The following is a 23,913-nucleotide window of genomic DNA, read 5'->3' on the forward strand; positions in this document are numbered from 1 at the left end:
GAAGTAATTGATAACAACATAACTTGGGTACAACCTAAAGTTCATTTTTTTAAATATAGATAGTTTCTTGCTAAATGATCTGAAGGGAAGATGATAACTAGGTCTGTACTCATTGGAGAAAGCAAAGAACTTTCATCACGTTACAGTGGTGCACATTTTCTGAAAACCAGCTGGTGGTGTAGCGGCATCTGCACCAGACCTCAAGACGAGTGATCCCGGGTTCAGATTTGGCCGTCTCCTTGCACGATTCAATCTGTGCTGGGTTGAGCATCAATCTAGCATCTCGGCTTTGTGAAAAACAGACAAATGCTAAAGAAACAGCAAGGTTGCAACCTGATGTGCTGTGAGGCACGGAGAGGAACAACAGAACAATCATTTTTTGAAGGTTGGGTATGCAATTTTAAAGATTGCCGTGGTCTTACTGGTACAGAAGTCAGCAGATTGCACAGCCACTGGGGAGTTTGGCGATTCTTTAAGGATTTAATTTGGAAGCAGGAAGTGATGCCCAACCAAGTTTGCAATGCAGGTGAGGCAGGGCTGTTATGGTGTTGTTTGTTAAACAGCATATTAGCTAGTGGAGGTGCAAAATGTGCTTGAGATTTTAAATTAAATAAAAGATCACATCAAAATCCTTCTTTATGGTAATATTTCTGGTAAATATCAACTGTCTAGTGCTTTCAAAGGTATCACACATATGCTTTTTATCTGTGATGATGATATGTTTGGATGATCAGTTAGCTCTTCAAAAAGTTTTCCCTCATCAATTTGTCCCATAGGTCAGTGTGTATTTTAAGAGACTATGCTAGTTGTAAGGTGGCAGTTGTTCTTTTGTCAGGTAATTTGTAGGACAAACTATCCAGCATAAGAACTTGAAGGGTTTCGGCCCTTTCTAATGATTAATTGCTACTTAATGTTGCAGCGCTGATCTAGCCTATAGATCAGGAGTGATACAGTGATTCAGCAGGATCTGTAAGGACCCTATTTATAAATTGTTAATTTCTGATTGTAGTTGCAAGATTTTCAAGCTACATTTAATCCGAAAGGTACTTTTTATGCTACGGCTTCAGCATGGAAGGATTTTATAAGTGTAAGCCTGCAAAGATCATGGAATAAGTGTGGAGTTTTGGGAATGTTCTTCAGATCAAAAGTTCATTTAATTATCAAAGTATGTCTGCTTCTCCAGATAGCCATAAAATGCAGAAAGCTATATAAGTAGTTAAGAGAAAAAACATCAATGCAACCCTGCATGAAAAGAGAAGGAAACAGAAACTCGCATACCCTAAACCAGGGGTCGGCAACCTTTTGCCTCTATGGGCCGGATCGCGTATTAATGAGTAGACGGATAGCGAGATAAATGCCATTAAAAAACTTGAAATATGGGAATTATCTATTTAAATACATCTAGTTATGTATTGCCTCAAGTTAATGAATAACGCATGCTAGAAAATCATTTGTGCTTAAGGTTGCCTACCCCTGCCCTAAACCCTCCCCCGACCCCTCCCTTGCACGAAAACTTACAGATCACCCTCATGGAGAAACAATAGCAGGAACATCAAACCCCAAACCCCCAGCCTGCCAATTGGCAACAAGAAAGAATGGGCACAAACATGAAAAAAAAATAGAACTGGAAGAGGCCAATATAAATTACTGTCCAATCCATACATTTCAAAATTTCGGTAACGTCTCCAAGGGCAGTGACTCAAACCAGCAGCCTCTCCATGGACAGCAACTTGAATCCAGCTTGAGAACTGCTCGCCTTCCTCCACATTTTCCATGATGTATCAATCTGAATTTCTCCTCGTGCTACCTTGTGCTCACATTTCTCTCCTGGAGTTTTCTTGGGGACAGCAGAGCGCAAGCTTTCTTGACCGAACTACAGACTGTAAATCACAGGTTCCAACAGTTTCAAAAACAAATCTAAGATTGAAAGAATACGTGGAAGATGTAGAAAAACTGAAATGATTGACTATCTGGAAGATATTGCCTAAGGAATCATTGTTCGCTGGCGCCATCTTGATTGGAAGAAGCAGAGAGCAGAAGTAGAATTTGATGTTTCAGTATCAGACAAACTGATTTCGGGATATTTTGGAAAAGATCGGAGATGTTCTTGCTGAGAATTTCATCAGCAGACTTACAGAATTCATGAAGGAATGGTTTGATGAAGATGAGAGCCAAGAAATTATTGAGATTGTAACTTATGCACTGAATTGTCATTGTCCTTTATCCAAAGAAAGTCAAGGGGTTAGATGAAAAAATATAACTGATTACACCTGGTAGCAGGCAATAGAATTTAGAGCAAAGGTTTATAGAATTTATAGAATACAACAACCAGCACAATATTGCAGATAAAATGAACTAGCATGTGCACTGAATATTCTCTGAGAGAAAAGCAGCATATTGCAAACAGGCAGAACTCAGACATGTGTCAAAGGGCAATCAAGAAGGCTTTTCCAGTACTCCCTACTCCTTCAGCTTCACCTACATCAACATCAAGGCTAGGACTTCAAGAACTGTGGAAAATCCCGATATGATAACTCACTGCCTGTTGCTGATGACTTGTCGTGCAGCAATTACATTTGCTTCAATTTTAAGTGAAGTGAATTGTGATATATTTTTAGCTACAGGACTGTACCTTATGCAGAAATGAAAATATTTGTCTTTAGGGCAGGAGCAGGGTGTTGTATCTCATCAAGTGGAAGTGGAAATAGCTTAAGTTGTGATTTATGTACAAAGAAAAGGCAGTGTACAATTTTGTTTAAATGCTAGCATATCAGTTTTGTGCTTTCTTGTACAACTTGCATCATCTCCACAGTGCTGGTAATTAAAATGATTGTACCATGCAGTTTTTATTCTATGTATTGATTTCTTACTACCGATCAGCACTTTGTTATTGTAATATGTGAACCATGTTAGGTTCAATGGAGTGATGATTGCCTCTCTCCATTGTTTCCATCTGCCCACCCAACCTCTGTTACTGGTTTTGAGCTCCACCTTCCTTTCCTATCAAATTCTATTCACCTGTGTCCTTTTGTCACCTTTACCTACAACCTCCCGTCCTGTCTCTCAGCATCAGGTTTAATATCACAAGCTTATGTTGTGAAATTTGTTAACTTTGTGGCAGAAAATGTATATGTATATTAAATAGTTAAATTAAGATAATTAGTGGAAAAATAGGAGTTAAAAAAGAGTACTGAAGCATTCATGGGTTCAATGTCTATTCAGAAATAGGATGGTAGAGATGAAGAAATAGTTCCTGAATCGCTGAGTATGTGCCTTAAGGCTTCTGTACCTCCTTCCTGATGGTAACAATGAGAAGAGGGCATATCCTGGGTGACGGAGGTCCTTGATGATGGAAGCCGCTTTTCTGAAGCACCGTTCCTTGAAGATGGCTTGGATACTATGATTGTTGATATCCAACTATTTATCCATCTCTGACTTGATGATAGTTGATGACAGTTTTATAGAGAATTTACTTATATCTTCTTATTTCTGTCTTGAAGATCTCCCCTTTTACTTAGAGTCTGTGATGCCTGGTCCAGGTATCCCAGATGGGGAAAACATTAATTAAGCATCTACCCTATCAGGCCCCTTAAGAATCCTTGGCCTGAAATGTCGACTGTACTTTTTTCATAGATGCTGCCTGGCCTGCTGAGTTTCTCTAGCATTTTGTGTGTGTTGCTCAGATTTCCAGCATCTGCAGATTTTCTCTTGTTTGCCCTTAAGAACTCTGCATGTGTTAATGAGATCACCTGTCATTCCTCTAAAGTCTGTACAATCTCTTCTCATATTACACGTCTACCTGCACAGGAATCAATCAGGTGAATATTTGTGCACTCACTGTATCAAAGATGAAAAAATTAGCTTTATGTCATATGTACGTTGAAACAGACAATGAAATGTGCTGTTTTGTGTCAACGACCAGCATAGACTAAGGATTGTGTTGGGAGAAGCACATGAGAGTTGCCATGCTTCCAGTGTCAACACTGCATGCCCACAACTCCCGAACTCGAACCATACCCCTTTGGAATGTGGGAGGAAACTGGAAACGCAGGAGGATACATGTGGTCATGGAGAGAACGTGCAAATGTCATAGTGGTGGAAATTGAACCACGATTGGTGATCGTTGGCGCTGTAAAGTGATTGTATTAACCACTACACTACTGAGCCTATCCCCAGATGTCTACCCTGGAAAGATAGGGAGACCAGATGTCAACACAATATTCCAGATGCAACTTATTAAGGTCCTATATATTTGATGCAAGGCATCTCTACTCTTGTGCTTGAGCCCTCTTGCAATAAAGGCCAGCTAATTATGAAAGTCTTCCTAATTATCTACTGCGCCTGATGGTAACTTTTTGTAATTTGTGGAATTGAAAATTTAAGTATGGAATCAATCTCAAAGCATCTAGAATGCTTCAGAGTTCCTTTCTCCCATGGCTTCAAGCTGAGATTCAATGCTTGGAAGCTGTTCTTGCAAGTCCAACCGTTGCTTGTAAATGCTCCAGCTAGGCTACTATTTAATGAAGCTTGTAGTTATGTTCAGCTTGGGTTTTAATTGGACTGCTATCATCCACTGCTAACCTTTGATCAACCTATCTATCACTTGTACTTTTGCTCTACACCATGCGTTAATTTTGATGGAGCAATCTGTCCAAATCTATCTGCCTGATTTACTTGCTTTAGCCACCCTTTAGTCCTCTCCTTTTGGTCTAATTTGCTCAACTGCAGATACACATTCCGCCTGATAATCCAGTAGTGTGCTGACTAACTTGTTGCTGTGTGTTGTCTCCATTGCATTCAAAGCCCATTTTACTGAGGCCCATTTAATGACTTAATCTCCAAGATATGGAGACTGACTCAGTCTACAATACAAAGGATACAATCTCACTCTCTTTTGCCTTGCCAGTTATCAGAGACACAAGCTGTACACTGCATGGTTCACTTGCATACATTTCTTTCCTGATCACAAGAGATTCTGCACATGCTTGCAATTTTGGCAACACATGCAGTTGTCCTGATGAAGTGTCTCAGTTGAAAAGTCACCTGTTTGCTCCCCTCCATTGATGCTGCTTGATTTGCTGAGTTCCTTCAGCATTTTGTGTTTGTTTCTCCATTTTCAAATGACAGATCAGATTATTTTTACTTGCAATTCATCAATCAATCACTTGCCTTTGATTCTAAATCTTCTGTCTCTATGTTAATTTATCAGTAGTGGTAGATTCTTCATGAATTGTGTTATTTTCTGTTGTTATGAGCACTCTACCAGGGGATGTTCTTGGTCTTCCCACTGTTCAAGTAGAATTGAATCATTAGTTGTGCATTCAACTCGTACAGTCTTAATAGCTGCAAGTCTAACTCAAAGCAATGTAATATCGATTCTGGGACAAATTAGGCTTTTACTCTTTCTCCAAAATGTTGGTGTGTGCTTAGCATCTTTGATTATTCCTATGGATGTAAATTTGTAGAAGTGATACCTACAGTGTCTCTGTTTCAAAGTATGATGTAACATTGTTCTCAATGCTGTCTTATGGTAGCAGAATGGATGCAAGGGTTTATAAGTGATGCGTGATAGACCATATTTCTTTGTGGAGGCTTGGCTTAGTAATTGGGAACCACAAGGAGAAGCATCAGTCACTGTATTTCAGGATTGGTAGATCTGAGAGTTAATGGAGTCTGGCAGCAATGGGAAAACATATACAGTATTCAAACAATTGGTGGCAAAGATGGGTTTTGTGCTGACCAGCATTTCTTTCCTGCATCAGTTATGTTTCCATGTATATACCATTTGTTCCTTCCACTTTCTGATCAGGCACCTTCTTCTTAGATGTTCCTTCAGAACTGAAGAAGACTTGCTTCCTTTCAGGTTTTGTGGGTTCTGAGCTGACTGGTGAGGCCACAGATTCTTCCACATTTGAAGGAGGAGTGGGTAGTTTTGAGGTGGTCCTCCCCTTCTACCACTTAGCCAGAGCTTCCTGTTTCTAATGCATGGAATTGAGGTTCTCAGTAACATCCTAATCTTGAGTGCTCATGGGTCAGTTATCCCCAGGAAACAGTGAGGTGATGGATTTCTTTTAGGATGCTCTGAGAATATCATTGGACATTCTTCCCTGTCTACCTGGTAATCTCTTAATGTAACAGAGTATCTGCTTCAGAAGACTGGTGTTAGGCATGTGAAGGATGTGGCCTGCCCACCATACCCAACTGACTGCAACTAAGACCTCAGTGCTGGAGAGACAGACACTACATTCTTTACTCTGTGATGGTGAAGGAGTTTGAAAAGGCAACATTGGCGATATCTTTCTGGTGCCGTGAGATGCTTGCTGCAGGTTGTCCAGGTCTCAGAATCATACAAGGATATAGGATTAGTCAGCTGATGGCTGAAATTGTTTTGCATATCCTTTATTGTTTTAAAAAGTTGTCCCAAATGTTACTTTGATTTGGATAAATGATCTTAATATTAGTCTTAAAGTTGAGCAAAAGCTGTCACAGGAATTGGTACAAGTCCATGGAGTACTTTTTGTGATTATCATAAAAAATACATTAAAGTGTGAATGAACAATTTAAAATCTGCAGATGCTGGAAATCCAAGCAACACGCACAAAATACTGGAGAAACTCAGCAGGCCAGGCAGCATCTAATGGAAAAGAATAAACAGTCAATGTTTCAGGCCGAGACCCTTCAACAGGACTGCAAAGGAATCAGATCTGCAGTTTAACAACGAGTGATCACCTTGGTCACTTTTCTTGTGATCACAAGACTCTGTTGGACAATGGTGGTGTGGAATGTTGCAAGTCCAATTCATTGGTTTATTGGCAGATGGTGGCAGAGCTGCATGGCCGTGGTCGTAGTGAGGACTAGGCCTTAAGCCGCAGTCTTGCCTCTTTGCAGCTGCCTAGTGGGAGGTGTCAGATTCGGGGACTCCTCCAGAGGCCAGAGGCAGTGTGGCACGGCATCCATGCTAGAATCCGTGCTGCCCCCAGTGTTTGCTCAGCAGAAGTCAAGATGTATTGTGCTTAACTGCAGACTGCTGCAATATTGATGGATTCAGGGACTTGCACTACATTTTTTTGTGTAACTGTATTTTACTGCTATGTAACGTGTGATTCTGATCTTATACGTGCTTGATATCTTATATATGTTGCTATCTTATATGTGCTGCATGTGCCTTGTGCTATGTGTGACTGCTGGTACTGTGTTTAGCATTTTGGCCCAGAAGTATCGCAGTTTAATTTGGCTGTATTCATGGGTTTTCATGTGTGGTTGAATGATAATTGAACTTGAACTTAAGGCAATGTTAATTGCTGTTCTGTGCCTTCAGCTGCCGAGAGCTAAAGGTTTGGGGATCCCTACCCTCACTCCCCTCACCCTACCTATCACATCCCAATCTCTCTCCTCAAGGGAGCCTCCCCATCTCACTGTCTCCTTTCTGACAGCCTAACTCATTGATCAAGCGTTTGATCAACTGGCCTAATATCTTGCGGACTTAATGTTGACAATGCTGCAAAACACCATTCCATGTTAAAGACACTGTATAAACCAAATAACTGCTATTTCAGCTGCTGTTGGAAACAGTGACGCAGATGGTAGCACTCCTGCCTCTCAATTCCAGCGACCTGGGTTCAATCCCAATATCTGGTGCTGTACGTGTGGAGTTTATGCATTCAACCTGTGACTGCATAGCTTTCCTCTGAGTGCTTCAGTTTCATCCTTCATCTCAGAGGAAAGCCTCCGAGGAAACAACTTGTGTAGGTTGGTAGGTTAATTGTATAGGTGAGTGGTGGAATCTGGGGTGAGTTGATGAGAAGATGGGAGCAATAAAACAAAAATAGCATGGGATTAGTATAACTGAGTGCTTTTGCCTGGTATGGATTTGGTGGACAGAAAGACCAGTGTTCATGCTCTATGTCTTTAGGAGCCCGTGCTTTCAGTGTGCTGTGCACAATATATATCTAATTAACAAAAACTGGAATTTGGTTCCATTGAGAGTGAATTATGAGCAGAACTATGTGTGTCATTTATTGGAAATGAAAGAAAAAGAAATTTTATCTCAAAGGTGGAATGCTGCTCCAGAACAATGTTGAGCAAGGTTGCAATGAACTTCATGGTCAGTAGACCATTGAGTGCATTGAATAGCCACTTGATTGAGTTATGAGATGGTGTGACAGTGGACCCTGGGAGGAGTAGGCATAAAGTGTAGCATAAAGTGTACCTCAGACATGTGGAGGCTTTGCTCAGTCTGTGAAATGGATTGAGCTTATGTAGATTGTCATTTCATTGGCCATCAAACATAGTAAATCAAGGCAACTGGACTTGCTGTGTTCTCTAGAAGTTTCGCCTCTCATCCAAGAGGCTTCTCAGTTCTAATCCAAGGTGGGTAGTTTTCTGGTTTATAAACTCTGTGAGTTTTCTAAAGGTGTAGCCATGAGAGCTGTTAAGAGTTGTAGAGGTTATGAGAGGGTTATTAGTCTTTGCATGAAAGGAGGTGTGAATTGTTGTGGAGACGCGGGGGCAGAGATGTTAGCACTGCATTGTAAGTAGCTGTAAATCATACCCCACCCCCACTGTTCAGGGATGGGTTTTCCAGTTGGACAAAGATGGCTTCTTTAACCCCTATTTCAAACCACCTGTCCTCCCTGTCCAAAATGTGCACATTGTTATCATCAAAGGGGTGTCCCTTGTCCTTTAGGTGTAGATATATAGCCGGATCTCAAACCTGAGGTGCTAGCCTTCCTATCTTGGGCCATCCATTTGTGAAGTGATTGTTCTGTCTCACCGATATACAGATCTTTGTGGTTCTTATTGCACCTGTCAGCTGCTTATAATGCAGTGCTAACATCTCTACCCCGGTATCTCCCACAACAGTTCACACAGTTCATGCAAAGGTAAAACTAATGACTCTTGTTCTCTCTACAACTCTTAATGATCCTCATGTGATTGCTATATCTTTAACCAACTCACAGAGTTTATAAACCAGATTAGAATTGAAGAAATCTCTTGGATGAGTGTTGAAACGTATTCTAGACTACACAGCAAATCCAGTTGCCTTGATTTACGACTGCTTGATATACAATGACCAGGATGACTGAGAGCCTTCATAGACATGTTTCACTGGCTCTTTGCTATGTTACTGTGATAAAATAGTTCCATTTGTACAACAAATAAATGGGGTTTGAAGACCACATTTGAAGTGTGTGGACTGAATTGAGCTTCGATTGTATGTTTGGTAAATATGAATCCAACAATATAACAAAACGGTTTATGGTAAAATAAATAATTCAATCTAAAATCCTGTGTTTCTGTAACTCCCCAGTACAAGTGTATCTTTTGTCAGGAGTACAGCAGTGAGAGCTGCACTCAATGCCCTGCTGTGTGACTTCTTGGCAGGGCAGCCTCTCCGTGTGATGCTGACACAGAGTTAGATAGGAGGGGGAGAGGGTGTGGTGATGGGGGAAGTTGAATGTGAAGTTCACAGATGGATTCATTCCTCTGCCATTTGTGAAGTAGGTGGCTATAAGTGGGTCCAGAGAGTTTGTTTCTCAAGTCTAGAAATCCCTCTAAATAACTCCCACCGAAACAGATCCCAGTTTTAACACAGACAACAGCAATATTGCAGTCATTTCTGCCTCTGTTATATTCATCTCTATTGCCTCTCCTGGCAACACATTCCTGACACCCACTTCCACTCAGTGTTAAAACAACCAATCTGCCCTTAAACTTCAAAAAAAATAGTTAGGTCTTCACACATATGATTGAGAGCTTCCTTCTGTTTTTTGGCATAGAAGGAAGAAATGATTTATTCATTTTTCTTCCTTTCTCACCAAACAATTTTAGGAACTGTACAGCAGGAATTTAAGAAAAACTGTGCAATATCTGTTGGTTTCTTCAGTTCTGGATGTGCCTCTTGAGCCCCTTAATCAAATGTCTACTGACAACTGGATTTAATTATTATAAAGGTATTTCCGGCAATCTGCTGTGAAAGGTGACATGTAGGGCAATAAAAATTCTGTCTCCTCATTTTTAAGACTGCAAACTTGACAACATAATTAGGCAAGCAATGTAATGGGCTGGGGTCAGTTGGTCAGCTCAATAATTGTGGAAGAGCTAAAGGTGAATCAAAGCCATACAGGGTCAGAATTTCATTTATATGGGTGATACGTGTTTGCAGTTGGCAGTAAATTATTTGTGGATCTAATATTTGTTTCACTAAGTTGTAATTGACAGCTGTATGATTATGGAAACCAAGCAATAGAATCAAAGCAAGACAAGGTATAAGAGACACCTAGAGAGTTCTCTGAGATGTGGAGTTGGACAGCGTAAATGTGGGCTTATTTTACTGAACTTTAATTTACACTACAGCAGAGATTAACCTCTCCTCAAAGATTTAGCACAGGAAAAATTTGTCCACAGTTTGAATTTGAAATGCCAAGTTCTAAGTACATTTCCTCGAGCTGCACCCTCTCAATAATTTATTTGGGGTCTGTGTTTGCTCTTTGCCGAGGCAACAATTTATGCTGGAGGTGATCAATAGCTTCAGTGTGCCTTGGGGACTGGGGTATGACATGACTAATTGTACAGAAGACAAGAGTGATGAGAGTGTGCATTGGTGCATAGTGCTGTGTTGTAATTGGATTACAGGTAATAATCTTTTTAAAATGTGCTAGGATTTGGGTTTGGGATGGGTGGGATTACTATTTGTCAATGACAACACTGAGTTTATTTGACATAATACAAGTTAAGAAATGCAGCTACATTGGAAAATTGCTGGCCTAATGTTTTAAGTTGCAGAGATCTGTGGCCACTGGTCAGAAATTAATCAGTTTTAACCACCGAAATGGCTAAATAGGATGGACACTCGTGTGATTGGGGAGCAATTGGGAAATAAATAGACAGTGACAACCTCAGGGGACAATTAACCAAAATAGATGTTTGATGACTTGCAGAAAACAGTAAAAAAAAAGTCTAATATTTCATGTGAGATAGCAAATGTTTTGCTTGTTTGGATGGCATGACGTGAGGTAGCTGGTATCAATGGCTGTTTCTTATGTTCGCCAGTTATTCTTGTCATGGGATCCTATAATTGCTTGTGGTGCCAACCAAAGCCATTGCTTTTATTGCTGCTGGACGAACCTGAAATTGGTCACTCCATCTGCTGATTTGTGGGACGTTACCCACAGAATTTATTACCCAAACTCTAGTATATTATCTGCAGATGGATCGCTTCACCATGTGATCGAAAAATCCTTAAATCTCCTTGAAGTCCAAAGTAAAATCCATAATATTTTCTATATTTAATTATTGTCTACAGGGTGCTGTGTACAAAGTTGGTATTGTATTATAACTGTGGCTTTTGTATTATAGACATGTCTTAAAGAGATGGATGCTTCACAGCATTATAAAGGCAAGATACAGTGACATCCCTGTCACTGGCAGATGAACAGTGGAAATACTGTGCCAGTCTGTGCACATTGTACATGATGGGCAAACCCACTGCTTTATTCCCAGTTACTAGCTGGCTTTGGTGAGAAATTCCATGAAGAAATTATTATTGATTGTTTACATGACTGTATACAAAAGTAATTATTTTACGAGGTTATCCCGACAGAAGAAGCAATTTTTTTGTTTTACCAAATAATTTATTAGCTTGTAGCTGTATCTGTACTTCCATTTGATGCCAACAGTACTTCCCTACTTTCACAGGTGGGAACATGTTGAGCTGGAACTGTCTGAAGGGCAGCTAGTTGTTCTGCAAGCTGTTGAGTCGAGGAATTGGCCCTTGGTGTTGCACCAGCCATGCTGCTAATTCTGGAAGGGGCCCATTTATTTGAATGGAGCTACTGAGATAGTCTTAGTGGTAGGATTAGGTAAGATGTTTGATTTTTATTTTATGTGATTGGTAAACTTCAGATACGGGGAGTACTGGGCTTGCTTTCCCTGGAGTGAAGGGGGTTCGGGGTGAACTGATGGAATTATAGTGCATAAACTAATGAGAAGTGTAGATAGTCAAAATATTTTTCCATGGGAGGGGCATCGACAAGAAGAAGGCATAGATTTGAGGTGAGAGATAGTTGTTGTCAAGGGGACGCAGGGGGAGGTTACTAACCCAGGAAGTGTTTGACACCTGGGGAAGATGTGGAATTAGATACAATTACAATGTTCAAGAGGCACTTAGCCTGACACTAAGTAGTCAAAGCATACAAGGATATAACCCATGGGCACATGGGGTTAATGTTGATGACTGAAAATGTTAGCGTTGGCCTAACAGGATGAATGACACCCTTGACTCTATGATGTTACGTTCATAATTAATTCTCAGCAGTTTTGTGCTTTGAATGAGTCCATCCTTTTTATAGATTTCTTGATTTTTGCCAATGTTTCTGATCATCTGGGACATTTGAAAACAGTGAAAATGTTTCTGGCACCAACAGCTGTCAGTATGCCAGCAACGTCCCTTTGACACTACGTGCATTGGGCTGTCTTCTGCTTGTGAAGCTGTAGTGCTGCTGAGTTGCCTCTGAGGTGGTTATAGTAATAGTTGTGACCCAGATTTGCATGGTCTCTCGGCAGGGTCTATGGGCTGAACTACTGAATAACGATATGTGTGCATTTCTGCAACACCTACATTATCAATGGTTTTCCATTACGGTTGTAAACCAAATTAGTCCTTAATTTCCAGTGTAATGTCAGCATATAAATAAATTATGTTGTGAAATGAAGACTGATTGTGTCTATTTTTTCTCCTGACACTGCACCAGCATTTTATTAAAATTGATTTGCATTATATGACTGTACAACAGAATGAGATGACTTTGATTATTCCATTTAGCTGGGGAATGGAGTCTTTTTCTAACACTTCTCTTTTCTCGAGAAAATTCCACATGTATTACTTATGTTACGTACCCCGTAACTGGGTGGCTTACCAGCAAAGATAGAGAGGTCCGTTGAAGTCTGATGGTACTATTTTCAAACGTTTTTTTATTTATAAAGGGGCACAAACGTATGGTTAATACAAAACATTCAGATCATATACGTCGTCAATACTCAATCTAAAGCACAGGTATAGTAATAATCAATCAGAAATAAGCTCTATCGTTGTCTAGGGGATAATACTGAGTCCAATGGAAAATATAAAAGTCACTCAGAAGTCTGCATGCTTTTCCGTTTGGAAACCGCTGGCATTTCACGTGTTGGAGAGAGGGATTGGTGAGAGAAAGGAACACTTGCCCGTTGTCTTTGCGAAGCAAATCCCTGTTGTTAGTTAAAAACGGTTTTTCCTTTGGTTTCAGCCACAGACTCCCGATCCGGAATCTAACGCATGTGGCTTCCTTCAAAATGGCTTCCCGCTCCGACGGGAAGCGCTATCGTGTCTTCTTAGTGTGTCTCCTTGGTGCGTCTCAGGGGCCGCCTCGGCAGCCCACCTTTTATCGGGACTTGCAGGGTTGTAGCTGTCAATCAGGGTGGGGTGAGGCAATCTTTCCCCATCACCCAGCCCACGTTGCCCTGAGGGTTTGCACGTAGTCCAGTCCCCATCGCACAAAGGTGTCTCCAAGAGACAATGGCCATGTCCGTGGCTTTTGTCTGGCTGAGAGGCCAGACCACATTCCAAACCTTAAGGCTTCTCTCTTATTTTCCTGAGTCCAATTTCAGCACGTTGCTCTCTTTCTTGGGTCATTGACCCCCCCCCCCTTTACTAGGGCTCTTGTGATTCTCACAAAGGAGGGGGCTGAGGTCACAACATTTAAAAATACATTTGATCAACTTAAGTGCTTACAATAAATTGGTTTAAAGTACGTAAGTTCAAGTTACATCATGCAGCCAGCTCCCTAAATATTGACTTACTTATCTTGAGGGAGTTGTCACCCAAGCAGGGGTTCTCTCGAACTGCCCAGTGATGGGAGAAGACTAATGTTCTCACCTAGCATTGCATAGTTACTGGACAAGCCCCAAAAGCATTACCAACACACCGTGGTGTGGTCCCTGACAGCGAAAACTGACCCAACTCACACTGCTCTTTGGGCATTTGAACCGCAGATGTGCTTGCCCTGTCTGGCACTGCATTTGGTAGATAAGAAAGCTCTTATTGGTAAAGGGTGCAGTTTTAACAGCTCACCCTCTGCTACATTTAGATTGCCAGGAAGGGGTGTTGACACATTTTGGTATCTCTAATCTTGGAGTTAGTGGGGTGTATTCCCAGTAATAGAATAGTTGGGTTGCATTCCTACTAATTCCAAGGTAAGGCAATAGACAGTGTTCTTTTTCAAACTCCTAAATGAGAGTGAGAAGCTGAACCATTTCAGAAAAGTTGGGAGTCAGCGAGTAGGATTGTCTAGGATCTGGCCCATCGTCTGAACTCACCACCCATAATCTCCATCTGTCTGTGTTAACCAGTTCCACATGTGAAGATTCAATTGAGCTGTGAATCTTCACCCATGAAGAGTATTTTGAGCAATTTGGGTTCCAAAACAAAGGAAATATGTGTTGACCTTGGGGAAGTCCAGTGAAGGTTCACATATATGATCCTAGGAATGAATGGCTTAGCACATGAGGAATATTTGAGCCTGTACTCAGTGGAATTGAGAAGGATTAGGAGGTATCTCATTGAAACCTACTAGATACTATAAGGCTTAGAAAGAATGGATGTGGAGACAATGTTCCTATTAGCAGGAGATTTTCAAATCTTACGACACAGCATCAGAATAAAGGGGCATCTCTTTAAAACTAAGATGAGGAGCAATTTCTTCAGCCGTAGGATGGTGCGTCTGTGGAATTTGTTGCTGCAGAAGGCTATGGAGTCCAAATCATTCGGTGTATCTAAGTGAAAGATTGATAGGTTCTTGTACAGTATGGGAATTATGGAGAGAAGCAGGAGAATGGGATTTAAAGAAAATCAGCCATGATTGAATTGTGGAACAGCCTCAATGGATGGAATGAGCTAGTTCTGCTCCTATATCCGATAGTTTTATGAGGCTGTGCATTGTCAGTGCCCCCAGCAGGCAGATTCTCAGACCCAAACATCAGAACCTGCTGGCAGCAGCTTTTATTTGTTGCTGTCAAAGGCTCAGGAGCTGCTTAAAATGTAACTGAAATTCATTATAACTAATTAAGTGATAATGACTGAATCCAGTAACATTTTAAAAATTAAAATGAAAATATATTGGAAAACAGCTCAAGGTGTTAGTTTACAATGAAGTTAAATTAGTAATCATTACATTCTATTAAGTTTTGTGTGCCAGCCTATCCCAATATAAAACTGAAAGGTTGAATGGGAAGGTTATTTGGAGCACTGCTCTGAATGTCCCCACTCTGCTGCTGGCATCTGGTGTTGAGCCATCACCTCTAGCTATCCTCCTCTGGCACTCTGTGCATCTATCAATTGCTTCGTTTGAAGAACTTTCAGTCCAGTGGTGGGTTTCTGTGTATGTCTACAGTGAGTGTCTCAATGTTGTGGGGGCTCAGATGTTCTTGGAGCTTCCTCTTTTAGTGGTAGTTCTCGCTATTTTTAACTCATACATAGAATTAACCCTCTAGGCTTTAGCCTTGCATTTGTCTGGTTCATCATAGAATAATGCTTTCTCCACATAATGTGGTTCAAAAGTGCTGTTGGCTACACTCCTGTAATATGCAATTTTGAGGAAATGACATTTAGAAGACAACCTAATAGGCATTTTATTAAGTCTTTGAAACCAATATTTACCGTTCCAGATAATTATTCACTAACAATGAGTTTTTCTATATTTCATCTACAATGTAAATAAAGAAGAATGAAGAATCACTGCCATTAACATACTGCCTTCTAAAGTGCTTTCTGATTGATGAAGTACTTCAGAAGAGTGGTCACTGTTGCTACAAAGGGAAGACCTAAATTGCACCTTTATACAGTTGAATCACTTTCATATCTAACCAAGTTGTCTGTAACCACTCTCAGAACTGTTTCTCCACTTTAAGAGAGGATTAAAATCGTTCACATCTCTAATTTGTCACATCTATTGAGCAGTTTGTCACTTCGTACTAATCAGACACTGGTTTTCACTGTGACAGCCTATACGCATTGCAAATAAAGGTTTTAATGAGCTAGAGATGCTATTAAACAGAGGACCACATTATAGTTCCCAAATTATCATTTTCATTTATAGAATTCACTGATAGCTATCCAAATGTTATCATGGAAGATTAGAAAGAAGCTTTAAACCTTAATAAAATGAGTTATTATTTTAAAGCTTTCTTCTTGGTGATTGGCATCTGTAGATGCATTGTAATTTATCACAGATTATTAGTTGCTCTGGGGAGAGAACTTATTTGAATTTCTTCGGTTCTGCATATTTTAATACTTAATTGAGGAGCAGCTGTTGATTATATTTGTGGACAAATTGCTACTGGAATCAGTTCCTACTGCAATTCCTTTGTTGTCAAATATTACTACCCAATGTTTACTTAGCAGCTGAAACAGAACAACTGGCATCCACCTTGTTCTTTGTGGTATTCAGCCACATTTAAAACCAATCCTGCATTCAGCTGCTATTTTTTCAGAATGGTCTATCTGATGATTTACAGACATAAGAATATCCCACAGACTAAAATAATGAGAATCAGGTTTTGAATCACTAACATCATGTTGTCAAATTTGTTTCATTTTTTGTGGTAACAGTACAGAGCAAGACATAAAGATTGCTATTAGGTCACAAAATAAATAATTGGTACAAAAGGTAATGCGTTTATGAGCTGTTCGCAAGTATGATCACTGTTCTCTCTAAGCTGTGTGGGTGCACAGCCACACAGTAACTGAAATGCTCCCGCACACATAGCCTTTGTTGCTGCACAGCTGGAATAAAGACGGACAAGAAAAGGTTTACAAAATGTGGAAGATTTTCTTTGTTGTGCTATATTTCACTAGACACTTCAATTGATAAATAAAATAAAAAGGATGTGATTTTTCAATTTTCATTCTAAATATTCATAGTATGCATTTACAATAAAAAAAAATTAAATACCACACAGTTTTCAGGCCATATAAAAATTTACAGCTTAGAACAATGGTTGGTCGATGCAGCTGTAAAATAATTGGAGGGAACGTTGAGTATGATGGTGGAGAGGAAGAAGCTGTTCTTAAAACATTGAGTGTGGGTTTTCAGGCTCCTGAACCTCTTTCCCAATGGTAATAACACAAAGAAGGCATGTCCCACATAGCGAGCATCTTCAATGATGGAAGCCGCTCATACAGGCTGTGATGCAATGTCAGAATTCTCTCAACTATACATCTGTAGACATTTTCACAGGTCTTCAGGAAATACCAAAGCTCCTCAAACTCTGAATGAATTAGACCAGATGGGATGCCTTCTTCTTGATTGCATCAACGTTTTGGGCCAGAGATAGATCCTCTGAGATGTTGCTGCCCAGCAACTTGAAGCTGTTCACCTTTTCCATCACTGATACCTCAATGAGGATAAGTGTGTGTTCTCCTGACTTTCTTCCTGAAGACCACAATCAGTTCCTTGATCTTACTAATGTTGAGTATGAAGTTGCTGTTGCAACACCATTTAATGGGCCAATTTCACTCCTGTACACCTCCTCATCACCATCTGACATTGTGACAACTACAGTGGTGTCATTGGTGAATTATGGGTGGTCCTTTATTTGGTACCTCCTCCTATAAAGTGGTCACTGAGTGCATGTTCGTGGTCTTCTGCTGCTGTAGGCCATCCACTTCAAGGCTCGATGTGTTGTGCATTCAGAGATTTTCTTCTGCACACCACTGTTGTAATGTGTGGTTATTGGAGTTACTGTCAGTTTGAACCAGTCTGACCATTCTCCTCTGACCTCTCTCATAAGCAAGTCATTTTTGCCCACCAAAATGCTGCTTGCTGGAAGTTTTCTTGTTTTTCACACTACTCTCTGTAAAGTCTACAGCCTGTTGTGCGTGAAAATCCCTGAAGATCAGCATTTTCTAAGATACTCAAACCACCCTCTCTGGCACCACCATGGTAACTTAGATCACACTTCTTCCCCATTCTAATGTTTGGTCTGAACAACAACTGAACCTCTTGACAATGCCTGCTGCATGCTTTTATACATTGAGTTGCTGCCACATGATTGGCTGATTAGATATTTGCATTAACGAGCAGGTGTACCTAATAAAGTGGCCACTGAGTTTTGGTATATATGTTCATTCTTACAAACAGAAGACTTAGTTGGCTCTCTCTGTCCACTTTGAGAAATTGTTCTTATGTGCTTTTGATGCCATTCAATACAATACAGTGGAAGTATGCTTCATCATACTGAACGATTTTTGTGTATTTTCCAAGTTACAGACAAAATTGACTGAAGGAAGTCAGTAAGAATGGAATCCTTTTATTAACTGAAGCAGGCTATACTCAGAAATTATGAGATGCCTGAAAAAGGAGAGGAAAAGGAAGATACGTTTGCTGGTGGCTGCTGGAAGTGCTAAAAAGGAGCAAGAAAATGCTTCAGATAATTTCACATCCTTTTGCTCTGGGATGTAAAGCTACTCCAGATCTTCTCAATATTGTACCATGTGGTTGATCAGTGGAAATCAAATGAATTATGTGATGTGGTTTTTGTATTCTGAAAAACCCATAATGAAGGAGCAAAACTAGGTCTGATAGGAAAATCAAACACTGAGAATTCATGCCTAGGGGTTTTGATGTTGTGCTGAAGCTACGCACGTAGAGCTTTATTGGTTTCAGCTGCCTATGAAGCAAATCAATGTGATACTTCCTCCTCTGGGAGACCACGCTCATATCAGATCAGGCTTTGACTCTTGATCCAGGCTCCATTTACACTCTCAGTTGCAATATTGGTGCAAAATTAAATCACTGTAACCCATCTCTGCAATTAAAATGTTAGTACACTGTGAGAATTATCTATGGAGGTTCCAAGAATGAGCGAGGTTCAGGCAAAGTAAGATTCATTTGTGGAATATGTACAAGCTGTTATCATCAGGGTGAAGGTACAGGAGCCTGAAGACCTGCAGTCTACTTCAGAAGCAGCTTCTTCCCCTCCACCTTCAGATTTCTGGATGATTGCTGAACCCATGAGCACTATCTTGTTATCCCTGTTGCTGTGCATTACTTGTTATTGTAATTTGTAGTCATTTGTATTGTGCTGCAGAACACATTGATAAATTGTGATAATTCTGATTCTGATTCTGGAGAAGCAAATATGTGTTTCCAATTTTGGTGCAAAGTTTAAAGGGCTACCAAAAATGATAAAGAAATAGAAACATAAAAATGTTTTCAGAGTTTAGGAGGTGATGGAACCATTGATGATGCGTGAAGTTGGAAGAAAGAAATGAGGAGGGTTCTACCTCTCAGTACCTACCTATGTTTTTATAGTGCTGATCATCTATGGACAATGGTCATCTTTGTATTTCCCTGTTACCATACTAAGTGTGTGGAGTTACTGATCTTCAACCGTCAAAGTGATTAATGACCTTTGATGCAATTCCTTCATGTAAAACAAATAGCTGAAGTCCAGCATTGTTTATATTTAAAACTAAACTCATCCCTTTTATGGGCAAACACAGGTAGTTGAAAACACATACTGATTTAAACTTATGAAATCTTCAAGTCACGAAGAACTGTTCAAATTCCATCTATCCTGATTTGGAAGCCAACTTAGGAGCTTCCACCACCTCAAACCTGCCTTCAGATATAATTGAGGCACAATAAACATCTGAACAACAGCTGTGTAGTGAAAATTGCAAATTCTTTAGCCCAGTTTTCATTGTAAAACACTTTTTTGTTTCTGATTTCAGACTACCCGTGGTTCTTCAAGGGTGAGGCCAGTGCATGACCAGTGAAGTATCATCAGTCAAGACCACCTATCTTCATGGTTCCAGCAGCTTACTGCAAGACTAGTGAGTACAAGCTTGCATTCCTCAGTTTTACTGATATCTCTTCAACCCTAGTGCATGATCATTAGTCACTGTCTGCATATATGGACATTGTAAACAACTTAGAAAATGATCCTTTCATGTCTATGTTGGTAAGGAGGAGTAAATCACATAACGGCAAATATTTGCAAAAAGAAAGAAGGATTTATATTGATATGTGTTTCATAACCCCAGGGTATCCCAGCACATTTTATTATTTTTCAGGCAGTGTGATCTCATGAGCTGCAATGTGACAATGATTATTCAGTTTTCTCTTTGGTAATGTTGGTTGTGGTATAAGTTTTGACTGAATTACTTGCTTTATTCTCAGATGGAATCTTTTATGATGACGACACAGGTTATGGCCCCGAGTAGGGAGGGGCTTGAATCCATGACCATTGGTCCATGGACTTGGAAGATAAGTACGACCAAATAGTTGATTGTATTGCTAAAAAGCAGTGTTAGGTCATCGTTTACGCATCATTTACTGTGTGGTCTCTATCAGAAACTTCACCAGGTATTGGTTTGGATGTTCCTGTTCCTTGAAGTCACATTTTATCTACTCTACCAGCCAGGTGGTTGAATGGCTTTTAGGGGAAATCAAGTCCATCCCTTTGATCCTTCACTCCTCTCTCTCCAGATTGGGAAACCATAAACAGGGCTGGAATGGCCACTAAAGTTTCTGACATGGGTGGCCAACACTGAACCCAAACCATAAGTGAGCATTTTGCAGCACTAGTTGTCTCACTGATTTTGGCTTTATTTAGTCATGGGCTGAGTAGAAGTTGAGTTTACTGTTGTATGTTTGCTCAGGTGCAATGAGTAACTGGCAGCAGCGTCTCAGGTTCATAGCATCATATAAGCAGCATTCGTAAGAAAAAATAAACATAAATTATATACTATTTTAATAAAAAAGAACACCAAAAGAGCAAAATACATTGTTGTGGAAATGATCAAAGTGATCATAGTGTTGCTACACTATGATTGTGATTAAAGTTGTGCTGGTTGGTTTAAGATACAAATGGTTGAAACGAGGTAGCTGCTTTTGAATCTAGCGGTGTGGGACTTAAGGTTTGACATGATGGTGTGAGACTTAAGACTTCTGTAATTCCTGCTCACTAGTAGCTACAAGAAGATATCCTAAACCAGATGGCAAAGGATCTTTGATGATAGAAGTTGCTGCTTTGAGGCAGAGGCTCCTTTAGATACTCCTGTTTGCAGGAAGGGATATGCCCATGTTGTATTGGGCAGAGCCCACTACTCTCTGCAGTTTTTTATGTTCCTGCACATATCAAATGCCATACTAGACCATATTGCAACCAATCAGTGTACAGTACATCTGTTCTGTGACAGGCTGATCCTTGTTAATCTCCTAAGAAAGTAAAGATGCTGGTGTGCCTTCCTGCGCTTGCTTGCATCTATTTGCTGAGCCTAGGAAAGGTTATCTGATATATTAACACCCAGGAATTTCAGGCTGCTGACTCTCTCCAGACAGATTTCCCCCATTGTAGACTGGTGAATGTTTGACCTCCTTCCCCTTCCTGAAGTTAGCGATCGGCTCTTTAGTTTTCTTCAGTGTTTAGGTTTGATGACAAATCCTTGAACATGCTTTATTCCACCGACATGAAACAATCCCGAATTTACTCCTCAGCTTCTCTTGTTCAGCACTAGAGTTGCAGTCTTTGCTCTCTGTCTGTACACATGCGGGAGCAGCACAACCATTACCAGAGTGTGGGTGAGGAATGGAGCGATAGATATACATGGCGGTGGTATACAGTGGACCAGGGCGTTGGATCCTCTAATGTTGCAGATGATTTGTTGATAGTGATTAGGCTAAGCTGACTAAAATGTGACAGGTAGCAGGCCACACTGCTTTGTTCTTGATGATCACAGCACTTAGTTCCGTGATGTCTGCCTGAGGTCAGATGTAGACTACTGTCAGGATGACAGTGATGAACGCCTGAGGTAGGTAGAACAGTTGGCATTTCTCTGCCAGGTGTTCCATGCTGGGGAGAGCATGAAATGGGACAAGGCCACGACCATGTGCATCACACAGGATTTATTTAAGCAGAAATTGCTGCCTTTTTCCATTGCTCGACTCTTATCTTCTGGTCCATGCTCGTGATTCATAAACCCTCAGGCTAGAGTGCAGTGAGGAGAGCTGTGGGTAGGCCATGTGTCTGTGAAATCAGGGACAAAGTCATCCCTCATGCCACTCTGATAAAACAATCTTGCTCTAAGATTCTCAGTCATGTTTTCTAAAGATGCACATTAGCCAGGTTGATACTGGGGGTGTGAGGTTCAGGTTTTAGGACCCAATGCTTCAGTTTGACTTGATGACCAGTTTTTCTGATACAGAGGAGGCCTCCCTGATGTTTCAAATGCTGTGCTTTTGCCTTCCCGGTGGTCCACTCGGCCCAGTCTGCTGGTTCTGCCTGGGGTTTTTGAGTTCATAGATTTGCTAATTAATTTAAAGGGCTTAAAAACAGTTGCTTACTATAATTTTCAGGTTTAAAAGGTCGGAGCTCAAGTATGAAATTATGTTTCTGTTTGCCGCAAGCAAAATGTTACCTCTCTCCAGAGCCTTATTTAAAACTATAAGCATTAAACTAAGAGATGAGAACTGAATAAATTCATTAGTTCAAAGTAAATTTATTATCAAAGTGTATACAGTATATGTCACCGTATGCAACCCTGAGATTCATTTTCTTGTGGGCATTCTCACTAAATCTATAGAATAATAGCCATAACAGAATCAATGAAGGACCACGCAACTTGGGTGTTCAACCAGAGTGCAAAAGACAACAAACTGTGCAAGTACAAAAAGAAAGAAATAATAATAGTAAATAAATAAGCAATAAATATCGAGAACATGAGTGAAGAGTCCTTGAAAGTGAGTCCATTGAGTGTGGAAACATTTTAATGATGGAGCAAGAGAAGTTTTTCCCTTTGGTTCAGAAGTCTGATGAGGGTTAATAACTTCTTGAACCTGGTGATGTGAGTCCTGGGGCTCCTATATTCTCCTCCTAATAGCAGCAGCGAGAAGAGAGCATGTCCTGGGGGGTGGGGGTCCCTGATGATGGATGCTGCTTTCCTGCGACTGTGCTTCATGTATATGTGCTCAAGGAGGGGAGAGCTTTACCCTTGATGGACTAGACTATACCCACTACTTTTTGTAGGATTTTCCATTCAAGGGCATTGGTGTTTCTATACCTGGTTGAGATGTAGCCGGTCAATACACTCCCCACTATACAGCTACAGAAGTTTGTCAAAGTTTTACTGATTGAAGTCTTTGTGTCTTTTAACTTCAGGTAATTGGAGCTTAGTGCTGTTAACTGTGGCTTGTAGAATCTCAAGGACTCAAAGTGCTGGGAGTCTTTTAAGAACTTCATTAATATTTGATCATTCTTTCAAAGAAGGTAAAATAGGAAAATTATGAATTAATCAGAGATGTGAGAATTTTGTGAGGATGCAGCCTTGCAAGGGTCCAAAGTAGGTTCATAAGATCATAAGACCATAAGATACAGGAACAAAATTAGGTCATTTGGCCCGTCGAGTCACTCCAACATTTGATCATGGCTGATCCATTTCTCCTCTCAGCCCCAGTCTCCTGCCTTCCCCCATATCCCTTCATGCCCTGACCAATCAAGAATCTATCAACCTCTGCTTTGAATATACATAAAGACTTGGCCTCTACAGCTCCCTGTGGCACCGAATCCCACAGATTCACCACTCTCTGGCTAAAGAAGTTCGGCCTCATTTCCATTCTTGAAGGACACCCTTCTATTTTGAGGCTGTGTCCTCTGATCATAGACTCTCCCACCATAGGAAACATCCTCTCCACATTCACTCCATCAGGACCTTTCACTATTTGATAGGTTTCAATTAGGTCACCTCTCATTCTTCTAAATTTCAGTGAATACAGAGCCATCAGATGCTTGTCCTATGACAAGCCATTTAGTCCTGGAATTATTTTCGTAAACCTCTCCAGTTTCAGCACATTCTTTCTAAGGTAAGTGGTATGAGAA

At 40.5% G+C, this 23,913-nt stretch overlaps 1 protein-coding gene across 2 annotated transcripts in view; it reads left to right on the forward strand.

Moving 5' to 3' along the window:
• Positions 1 to 23,913, forward strand: part of LOC140734701 (contactin-1-like) — a 715,399-nt gene that overhangs the window by 133,541 nt on the left and 557,945 nt on the right. Inside the window, exons 2-3 of one of the 2 annotated variants that reach the window (XM_073059025.1) lie at positions 19,769 to 19,870; positions 20,526 to 20,603. The gene's annotated coding sequence lies outside the window, so the exon portion shown is untranslated. The remainder of the gene's footprint in view (positions 1 to 19,768; positions 19,871 to 20,525; positions 20,604 to 23,913) is intronic. The other variant, XM_073059024.1, reaches the window with a different exon arrangement.

The sequence above is a fragment of the Hemitrygon akajei genome, chromosome 10 (genome assembly GCF_048418815.1).
Source record: "Hemitrygon akajei chromosome 10, sHemAka1.3, whole genome shotgun sequence".
NCBI classification, from domain to species: Eukaryota; Metazoa; Chordata; class Chondrichthyes; order Myliobatiformes; family Dasyatidae; genus Hemitrygon; species Hemitrygon akajei.